Source organism: Vulpes vulpes, chromosome 16, assembly GCF_048418805.1.
Source record: "Vulpes vulpes isolate BD-2025 chromosome 16, VulVul3, whole genome shotgun sequence".
In the NCBI taxonomy this organism is placed as follows: Eukaryota; Metazoa; Chordata; class Mammalia; order Carnivora; family Canidae; genus Vulpes; species Vulpes vulpes.
Window position 1 is genome coordinate 57,372,660 of NC_132795.1, and position 11,037 is coordinate 57,383,696.

Here is an 11,037-nt window from a genome sequence, read left to right on the forward strand (position 1 = left end):
TGCTTACCCCTCCCCCCCAAAGCAGGATAAACTCAGGAAGTCAGGGGTATTGTCTTGTGGATAAAGGAGTCCCAGGCAGGCAAGAACAATAGGCGTCCACCCAGCCGTACCACTCGCGTGGGCCTGCCTGCCCCAGGGTCCCATTTGTCCAGTTCCTTCTTTTATCCCACCTGAGGTTGGGCATACTGAACTATTGCCCATCTTAACCTCCTGGAGACTTTAAGTGTATCACTCCTCAGTCTGTTCCCTTCTTCCAATCTTGTATCACTGCGTGTGCAGTCATTCATTTAACAAATATTGATTGGAAACGTGACTCTCCTAGGTGTTCAGAATAGAACAATGAACAAAACTCAGAGTCTTTAACCCCCCTGGAGCTTACATGCTAGTGGGGGGGGGGGGGAGAAAATAAATAGACACCATGTTAGATGGTGATCAAAAGTGGAGAAAAATGCCAGGTGGGGTAAGACATTGCAGGAGGGAGTGGCGGTAGGGATTGTTAATTGAACTAGTGATCAGAGGCTCCTCTGGTAGGGTGGAGGCTGGGGGCTCCTCTGGTGGGGTGGAGGCTGGGGGCTCCTCTGATGAGGTGGAGGCTGGGGGCTCCTCTGGTGAGGTGGAGGCTGCAGACTCAGGCTGGCCTTCTAGTCAGAAGGGGGCTGGTGGTGGGGGCTGGGAGGCCGTAGTTCCTGGAATGAGTTACAAGGCCTTCCTCGGAGCCTTGATGGAAAAACATTCTCGAGTGAATATCTTGCCACGGTTCTTTTGTTTCTGTGACTTGGAAAGGGAGAAAGGAAGATAGCTTGGTAGTCCAGGGTGGGGAGGGGCCTGGTCATGGTGGGCTTTGTGAGGCAGAACACCCTGTCCCGTGATGACACGAGGATGGCATCTGAGATGTATGAAGATCGGGTGCTGCCAGGGGCCGGGGCTGTCCTCTGGCCCACTGCACCCGAGAAACTGCCCAGTGCATGGTAGTAGCAGGTGGCCCATCCAGTTGTGCTGGATTTGGACACTTTCACCTTCAAGTTCTTTTTCCAGACTTTGCCCTCTCCAGCTGTGTTTGGAGCAGCTTTGTTGTGTGAGGCCCAAAGGATATGTACATGACAGGGCCCTTTTGGCGGGCAGTGATGGGACCTACCTAATTAAAACTGCCATAAGCAGCAAGAACTTTATGGCTCGTAAAAAAAACACCAAGAGTCAGAGAGAAGCTAGCTGTCTAGGCCTCCGGGTCCAGAGTTTTCAGATCTCTCCCTCCTAGGTCTATTCTCTCAGGTTGGCCATCCTCATGGGCCTGGAGTCATGGCCACAGGTAGGCCAGGCTTCTGTGTTCAGTCACCCAGAGATCAGAGAGCGAGGAGGGCTTCCCCAGACCTGCTCCATGGGAAGGAATCCCAGGGAAGAATGATCGGTTGGCTTGGGGTCATGTGGTCATTCGGTCTTGTGATGGCCCATTCCTGGCAGAGCCATTAAGTTGGAACAGGGTGAGAGTCCTTCCACAACTAACAGAGGAATCTATTCTGGGAGGACAAATAGTAAACACTCTGTAATAAGGCAGTGATTCTCTGTTCCTGTTTTTGAGCAGCACCTATTTTGTGCACAGCCTTGATTCTTCACGTGCCTTGATACCTGCCCCAGCCTCACTGACTTTCTCCTCGTCCCCTGGGCACACGGTGCCCTATGGCATCCACGCCATTGTGCACACGTGTCCTTGTCTGTAGAGTCAGCCGCCCCCCCCCCCCCGCCCCGCTCCTCTGCTTTTGCTGACTCTGCACCCAGAAAGCTTCTATTTATTCTTCATGATGTAGCTTGAATCCCCTCTCCGAGTCGTGCTCTGTGTTCCCACATGCTTGGTTGCGAGCTTCTACCCCTGCACCTCCCACCCTGCACTGCGGTAACCTTTTGACATACGTCCTTTCCCCGTTCTTTGGGGATAGGATCTTTGTCCCTCCCTCCAGCCGCATGATAGGTATTCAGTGAATCCTTTTGATTGTGTGTTGTTGAAGGAAGAGTGGGACAGACCATTTTTCTTGGGACTCAAGGCGACAGAGGTAAAAGCTGCTTTTGGGAGAGTTACAGAAGATGTGTCAGTGATGGATTTGGTTTGCCCACTCCATCGCTCCCCTTCTGCAGCAGAGGTCAGTGCTCAGACTTCAGGGATGGCCACATCACTCCAGCCTGGTAATCATAATCCCCAGCTTGAGCTTTCCTGGGGAAGGAGCTTTCGTCTGAGAAAGTGAGAAGACACTGAACAAGCTTGAAAGTACTCAGTGACTGGATCAGGCTGTCCCCTGCCCCTTCCATGCTCTATTGTATAGCCAGGGATCCCCCCCCCCCCCCCCGCCCCTTGGTATAAGCAGGGCTCTTCTGTCCTTTGGAGCCCAGAGGAGCTCCCCAGTCGCCAGGCTCTAAGAAAGAGGAAGCTCTGGAGCTGGTCCTTGTCTGTGGGGATGGTTGATTGCATAGAGTGAGAAGGCATTCTTGGTGGAAGAAACTGAGTAAAGGGAGGCAAGGACACTCAGGACCACGTCATATCCTCAGAATGACAAGCAGTGGGATCAGCAGTGGGAGTGCTGGGGAAGGTCGGGGCCACATGGAGAGTTTGTCCTTAGTCTGGAGGGGCAGAGCCAGCACCTGCCCTCTCCTCCCCACTTGGCTGTGCTCTCCCCCACTGCACGTTTCTAGTTGACAGTGGTGACCCTCTGTTTCTTCTTTCCTCCCCCAACCCCTGCAGGAAAATATTTTAAGTTTATAAACTCAGGGGCACCCAAGTGGCTCAGTAGTTGAGTGTCTGCCTTTGGCTCAGGGCATGATCCCAGGGTCCTGGGATTGTCCCACATCAGGGTCCCCACAGGGAGCCTGCTTCTCCCTCTGCCTGTGTCTCTGCCTCTCTCTGTGTCTCTCGTGAATGAATAAATAAAATCTTAAAAAAAAAACACTTACAAATTCAAAATACAAATATTCATGTACCTACCTCACAGATTAAACAGATGTTAACATTATTCTACTTATATTAGCTCATTTTAAAATTTTATTTAATTTAAAATTTTTTTTAGGGAAAGAAAAGATGAATACAGGTTGAGTCCCATCTCTATCTCCAGTACCAGTAGCACATTCCCTTCTCTCTTTTCTCAGAGGAATTGAAATTGGCCATGTTCTGATCACATATATCCATGAGAAGTAAGAGTAGCCTAACTAATGATTAAGGGCATTAATTCAGGAGCTGGACTTACTAGGTTCAAGTCAAACTCCATTACTTCCTAGCTGTGTGACCTTGAGCAAGTTCTAGACATCTCTGGGCCCTAATGTCTCTCTTCTCAAAATGGAAATAAGGAAAGTGAAGCTCTTACACAGCAATGCCTGGCTGTTGTGTGTTAGTTATTATTATTCACAAACACTATATGGTGTTATGTTGTATTGCGCTGTACTAGCACTGTTTCACAAAGCTATCTAAGTAGTATAGAACCATTTGGTAGAACTTTGTGTCTTTATTCAACATACCACATTTGGGAGATTTTGCTTCTAGCCAAATTGGAATAACAGGGAAGAGATTTCTCTTGTTGCCCAAAACAATTGAAAAACAAACAAACAAACAAAAATAACCCCAAAACCCAAAACAGACAACATATAGGAGACAGGAGTTTTCGGACCTTGAATATTAGGCAGTATGGGACAATGATCTCTAAGCTGTGGATTGCCTTGGTTACTGCTTGAAGTTTCCAGACTTCAGTGTAGGGAAGCGTAGCCCAGGTAGAGCCTGGTGGTCTCCCTGAGTTGAGGAGATGGAGCTGGGAGTTTGGAGAGGTCGGGGTGGCTGGGATTCTCAGGCAGAGTATGAATGAGGAGAGCCCTCCCCAGGAAGAGCTCTGGAGCTCCATAGGAGAGCCCCCCTCGAGTCTTCTTCTGATGACCCATCACTGCATGTGTGTGAGGAAACTACCTAAAGCCAGGGAAATAACTGCTTGAAAGTATTAGAGAGAGCAATCCCTGTAGTTCACGCAGGGCCGGGAATAGTTCAGGTTCTCATCAGCCCAAACAGAAAACCCTTGTAATTCCTGGGGTGTCTGTCAGAGCTCAGTTGTGGGGGAAAGCTAGCTCAGAGTAGAGGCTACTCTGATCCTACCTAACAAAAAAACAAACCTTGGAAGGATCAGACTGTTTCCAAGTAACTTAATTGTATCATAGACCAAACTCTAGGACTATCTGTAGGAATACAAAATATCCAGTGCACACCAATAAAAATTCACTATGTCTGGCAGTCAATAAAAATCAGGAGGCATGCAAACAAGCAATAAACTATGACCCATAATGAGGAAAAAAATCAATCAATATAAACAGATCCATAAAAGACACAAATGATAGAATTAGTAGACAAGGATATTAAAACAGTAATTATAACTATATTCCATATGTTCACGAAGAGAGAACAAAGATTAAGCATGCTAAGCAGAAACAGGAAAGGTATAAAAGGGATTCAGGAAGTCACCTAGTTCTGGGCAGATCCTCCCACTAAGTACAACTAAAATCCCCCAAAACAGGGGCGCCTAGGTGGCTCAGTGGGTTGGACATCTGCCTTTGGGTCAGGTCATGATCTCGGTGTCATGGGTGATATCAAGCCCTGGATCTCAAGGGAGCTCAGTGGGGAGCCTGTTTCTCCCTCTTCCTCTGCCCCTCCCCCTGCCCCCTGCTCATGGTCTCTCTCTCTCTCTCTTGAATAAATAAAATCTTAAAAAAAAAAAACACCAAATAACAAATATAAGAAGACACTGAAAGGGGCACCTGGCTCAGTGATTGAGGCTCAGAGCGTGATCCCAGGGTCCTGGAATTGAGTCCTACATCGGGCTCACTATAGGGAGCCTGCTTCTCCCTCTGCCTGTGTTTCTGCCTCTCTCTGTGTGTCTCATAAATAAATAAATGCAATCTTAAAAAAAAAAAAAAGACACTGAAAGATGGGGAGAATAAGGTAGATTTCAGAACCCAAACAATGTGTCTTTCCTTTATCTTATACAAAAATCAACTCAAAATATATTAAAGTCTTAACTGGAAGACTGAAAACTGTAAAACTGCTAGAAGAAAACACAGGCAGAGAGCTCCTTGACATTGGTCTTGGCGAAGATTTTTGGGGGCTATGATGCTAAAAGCTTAAGGAAACAAAAGCAAAGATAAACAAGTAGGACTCCAAATTAAGGTTTCTGCACTATAGAGCAAACAGTCAACAAAATGAAAAGGTACCCTATGGAATGGGAGAAAATAATGACAAACACACACACACACACACACACACACACACACATATTTGAGGGTGGGGAGCAGAGGGAGAGGGAAAGACTCTTAATCAAGCTTCACACCCAGCTTGGACCCCAATTTGGAGCTCAGTCTCACGACCCTGAGATCATGACTTCAGCTGAAATCAAGAGTTTGATGCTTAACCAACTGAGCCACTCAGGCACAAATCATATATTGGGTAAGGGTTTAGTGTCTATGTACATTTATGTACAGTTATGTACATATAAAGAATTCATGCAAGTCAATAGCATCAGAATAGATAACCCAATTAAAAAATGGGCAAAGGACATCAATAGATATTTTTCCAAAGAAGACCCACAGATGGCCGACAGAAGCATGAAAACATGCTCAGTGTCACTAATCACCAGGGAAATGTGAATCAAAAGCACAATGAGAGATCACTTCACACCCGGTAGGATGGCTATCATCATAAAGTCAAAAGATAACAAGTGTTGGGAGGATGTGGAGAAAAGGAACCCCTTGTGCACTGCTGATGCAAATGTAAATTGGTCTATCTGCTGTGGAAAAGTGTGGAGATTCTTCAAAAAATTAGAAATAGAACTACCATGTGATCCAGAAATCCCACTTCTGGGTATTTACCCAAAAGAAATCAAGTGATAGTCACCATCTCAAAGAGATACCTGCATTTTTATGCCCACTAAAGTATTATTCACTATAGCCAAGATATGAAAACAACCTGAGTGTTGACAGATGAATAGATAAATAAAGTGTGATATATTATCTATATATATATCTGTTTATATCTATATATAGATATTTATCTATCTCCAAGGACATGTGAAGTGAAATAAGCCAGAAAGATTTATATGCCTCACTAAATAAAAAATACCAACCCTTCTCCCCCAACCCCAAACTTATAGTAATAGAATGGTGGTTACCAAAGCTGGAGATAGGGGTAAGGAAAAAAGAGGGATATTGATCAAATGGTACAGACTTCCACTTAATAGATAACTAAGTTCTGGAGACCTAGTATAAGCTATGGTGACTATAGTAAATAACAGTGTATCATATACTTGAAATTTGCTAAGAGAGTAAATCTCAAGTTTAGGACACACGCATACCACATGCGCACACACACACGTGCTGACTAGGGAGGTGATAGATGTGTTCATTAGTTTGTGTTCATTGTTTCACTATATATATATATCTCAAAATTTTATGTTGTATACCTTAAATAAATGTTTCATTGTTTCACTATATATATATATATATCTCAAAATTTTATGTTGTATACCTTAAATAAATGTAGTATTTTTACCTGTCTATAAAAAAGAGTCATAAACTTGCAAATGTACATAGAGTTGTTCATAATATTTCCTTATTTTTTTGGTGTCTGCAGGGTCTGTAGTGATATCCCGTTTCATTCCTGAATTTGTGTTGTCTCTCTCCCTGTGTCAGTTTTATTGATCTTTATTTCACTGATTCCCTCCATCGTTTTTATGTTTTCAATTTCATTGATTTCTGTTCTTTATTGTTTTCTTTCTGCTAGCTTCAGGTTTGATTTTCTCTTCTTTTTCTAGGTTCTTGAGGCAGAAGCTTCAATGACCGATTTTAGACAAATCCTTCTTTCTGATGTATGCATTTAGTGCTGTCAATGTCCCTCTTAGCTGCCGTCCTGTGAGTTTTGATATATCGTATTTGCATTCCGTTCAGTGCTTTTGTGTATTTCTTTGAAACTTCCTCTTTAACTCAAGGATCATTTAGAAGTGTGTTGCTTAGTTTTCAAGCATGTGGAGATTTTTCTGTTATCTTTCTCCTCTTGATTTCTAGTTTGATTCCACTGTGGTCCATGAACACAATAGATAGTATTTCATTATCTTGATTGTGGTGATAGTTTCATTGCTTACCTATGTCAAAACTCCATCAAATATCACACTTTAAATATGTGCAGTTTCAATCATGTCAGTTATACAGCAAAAAAGGTGTCAAAACATAAAAAAAAGACTCAGAATTTCTAGAAACATTTTCATGTCCATTGTGATATTATTCATTATAGTCAAGATATGGAAGCAACCTAAGTGTCTGTTGACAGATCAATAGATAAATGAAATGTAGTGTATTGTATATAAATCCAAGGATATAATGTGAAGTGAAATAAGCTGGAAAGAATTACATTGTGGAACCAAAAAAAACCTCACTAAAGCAACTCTCCCACACCCCAAACCCAAAATCCTTAAACTTATGGTAGTAGTAGAATGGTGGTTACCAGAGACTGGAGGTGGGGGTAAGGAAAAAGGAGGGATATTGATCAAAGGGCACAGACTTCCAGTTAAAAGATGAGGAGTAAATTGGACAGCCACATGCAGGAGAATGAAACTGGACCCTTTCCTCACACTACACACAAAAATAGACTCAGAATGGATGAAAGACCTAAATGTGAGACAGGAATCCATCAAAATCCTAGAGGGCAGCAACCTCTTTGACCTTGACTGCAGCAACTTCTTGCTAGATACATCTCCAAAGGCAAGGGGGAAAAAGGCAAAAATGAACTGTTGGGACTTCATTGAGATAAAAAGCTTTTGCACAGCAAAGGAAATAGTCGGCAAAACTAAAAGACAACCGACAGAATGGGAGAAGATATTAGCAAATGACATATCATAAAGGGCTAGTATTCAAAATCTGTAAAGAACTTACCAACACAATATCCAAAGAATAATCCAATCCAGAAATGGGCAGAAGACATGAACTGACATTTCTCCAAAGAAGGCCTACACATGGCCAACAAACACATGAAAAAATGCGCGATGTCAGTTGGCATCAGGGAAATACAAATCAAAACTGCAATGAGATACCACCTCACACCAGTCAGAATGGTGAAAATTAACAAGTCAGGAAACAACAAATGGTGAGGATGCAAGAAAGGGAAACTCTCTTACACTGCTGGTAGGAATGCAATCTGATGCAGGCATTCTGGAAAACAGTATGGAAGTTCCTCAAAACGTTGAAAATAGAGTTACCCCATTACCCAGCAATTACATTACTGGGTATTTGCCCCAAAGATACAAATGTCGTGATCCGAAGGGGCACCTGCACCCCAATGTTCACAGCAGCAATGTCCACAAATAGCCAAACTATGGAAAGATCCCAGACATCCATTGACAGATAAGTGGATAAAGAAGATGTGGTATATATACATAATGGAATGCTACACAGCCATCAAAAACCCAAAATCTTGCCATTTGCAACGATGTGGATGGAACTAAAGGGTATTATGCTAAGCAGGATAAGTCAATCAAAGAAAGAAAATTATCATGATCTCATTCATATGGGGAATATAAGAAACAAAACCGAGGATCATAGGGGAAGAGAGAAAAAATAAGACAAAATCAGAGAGGGAGACAAATCATAAGAGACTCTTAATCATGGAAACAAACAGGGTTGCTGGAGGGGTGGGGGTGGGGGATGAGGTAACTGGGTGATGGGCATTAAAGAGGGCATGAGATGTAATGAGCACTGGGTGTTATACAAGACTTTTGAATCACCTCTATCTCTGAAACCAGTAATACATTATATGTTAATTAATTGAATTTAAACAGAATTAAAACTAAACAAAACAAAAATATGACTAAGTTCTAGATACTTATATAAAGGGGTGCCTGGGTGGCACAGTTGGTTAAGCATCTGACTTTTGCTCAGGTCATGATCTCAGGGTCCTGGGATTGAGCCCCATGTTGGGCTATGAGCTCAGCAGGGAGTAGTCTCCCTCTCCCTCTGCCCCTCCCCCGGCTCCTGCTCTCTCTCACTCTCTCAAATAAAATCTTAAAAAAATCCATAGAAAAAGAAGATGTATGCACACAGGCTTGCCTCTGTAGGCCCAAGGCTACTATCCCTAGAAAAGTCTACAAGTGAGTTTGGCCCTTGGCTGGTGTCTGGGAACTTGGCTTTTGGGGGTGCTTCTCAGATATGATGAGCTGAGAAGGACACTTCACCTCCTTCCTCCAAACCCACAATCTTGGCCTAATTGTGAGAAAATACACAGACACACTCTAAATTGAAGACATGCTACAAAATACCTGACTGGTACACCTCAAGACTGTCAAGGTCATGAAGAAAAAGAAGATGGATAAACTGTCACAGACCAGAGGAGAGTAACACAACTCAATGCAAAGTGACATTCTGGACTGGACCTCAGAACAGCAAAAAGTCAGTGATAGAAAACTGGTAAAATCCAGTCTACAGTGTAGTTCACAGTAATGTACCCACATGGGTTTCTTGGGCTTGATGAATTTACAACAGTAATGTGAAATAATAACATTAGGGAAAGGTGAAACTGTGAGGGGTGTGTGAGAACTGTCACTTTTGTCTGTGTGAGTTTTCTGTAAGTCTAAAATTATTCCAGATAAAAGGCTTATTTTATTTTATTTATTTTATGTATTTATTTTTAATTTCATTTAAATTCAACTTGACATCTAGTATAACACCCAGGTCTCATCCCATCACATGCCCTCCTCAGTGCTGGTCACCCAGTTACCATCCCCCCCACCCCCCCCTTCTGCAACCCTTTGTTTCCCAGAGTTAGGAGTCTCTCATGGTTTGTCTCCCTCTCTAATTTTCCCCCCACTCAATTTCCCCACTTCCCTTATGGTCCCTTTCACTGTTTCTTATACTCCACAAGTGAGTAAGACCATACGATAATTGTCTTTCTCTGACTGACTTATTTTACTCAGCGTAACACCCTCCAACTTCCTCCAAGTAGAAGTAAGTGGTAGGTATACCTCCTTTCTGATGGCTGAGTAATATTCCATTGTGTGTATATAGACCACATTAAAAGGTTTATCTTAAAAACGATTGTCCTTTGAGGAGGTAAATACAGTTGATGAATCTCTAGTTGGACTGATCAGGAAATAGAAGAGAAGGCATAAAATACCAGCATTACAGATCAGGCTGTAAAAGGCGAGCACACACAATTATCTTTGCTCTCAGCCTACCTTGGTGCCGGTACATCCAGGTAGTTAATTTTCACAGCTGTAGAGTACTCTGTTTTTGCAGGGTGCCAGATTTGATTTATTCATTGTCATCACTACGGGCATTTACATTGATCCAATTAAATGATTATGATAAGCAGTAGCACAATAATCTTGTTCGGGTCCCTTGTGCAATTATGTGAACATTTCCTTGAGGAGACTCCTGGGAATGGAAATGCTGTGTCCTAGGGCATATATTTACCTTTGCCAGAGATTGCCAAGTTTCTTTCCAAGTGGATGAATGGATTTCTGTATTTTTTCTACCTTTGACTTCCTAAGGTCTGTTCTACTTGATTTGCGGGCTTCTATCTCTCTCTCTGCTCCACTCCTCCCCTCCATGAGATGGCTTATCAAAGTTGATCCTAGGTGATGGAAACAGTGTTGCCCCCTTCATCTGGACCTGAAATAATCTTAATTACCTCTTGAATTTCATTCTTGCAAAATATCCTCAAAGCTGCAATTTCCTGGTTAAATCCAGTGTAAGGGAACTCAGCACGGTGTGTACATATTTGCCCATTCCCCAAGCCACCCAGGAATCTGAAGATCATGCTCATAGATACCAGTCTGTCTGCTTGGTAGCTCCAGATATATGTCTCATTCCCGTAAGAACTCCTTTTGGTACCTGGCTGGTCTCATCCTGTTGGTTTTTCAGATGAAAGTGACATTCAGAAAGGTTAAGTGATATATCTAAGGTCACACGATAAATTGACGGCAGGATACATTTTTGGTGTTCTTACCAAAGATGCATAACCAGAATCTAATTGTGAGCAAA